The sequence below is a fragment of the Condylostylus longicornis genome, unplaced genomic scaffold, assembly GCF_029603195.1.
Source record: "Condylostylus longicornis isolate FDR11 unplaced genomic scaffold, ASM2960319v2 ptg000615l, whole genome shotgun sequence".
In the NCBI taxonomy this organism is placed as follows: Eukaryota; Metazoa; Arthropoda; class Insecta; order Diptera; family Dolichopodidae; genus Condylostylus; species Condylostylus longicornis.
The window spans coordinates 12,501-13,011 of record NW_026578568.1 but is presented as its reverse complement, the minus strand read 5'-3'; positions in this window follow the sequence as shown (position 1 = coordinate 13,011).

Sequence of the window (511 nt, the reverse complement as noted above, 5' to 3'; positions counted from 1 at the left end):
AGTAATTATTGCCTGTCGAGCATAACATATGTCCCGATCAGGCTTATTTTGCCTTTGATAAATATCAAACCAGGCTGAAAAAATTTTTTTCATCGGGTGGGCATAACATGTTTACCAACCCAGGTTACTTTTCACTTATGAAAAGTAATTATTGCCTGTCGAGCATAACATATGTCTCGTTCAGGTCTATGTTATTCCCATATCCAATACCTGCCACTGTATTGATATATAATAATAAGTATTACTTAAATCATTATTCATGCAGTAATACATTAAGAAAATACTTATTTGAAGTATTTATAGTAAGAATATACTTAACCTATCTTAACAACCACCACCACCACCTACCAATCAATATTACAAGCCTTCAATAGCAAATGTTTATCACCATTCCTATAATACATACTTATATATAGGTAAGTATAATAAGAATGTACTACTTAAGTACCAACGCCACTATTAATACTCATATGCAATTTTATAATACACACTTAATATACTTATAGTAAGT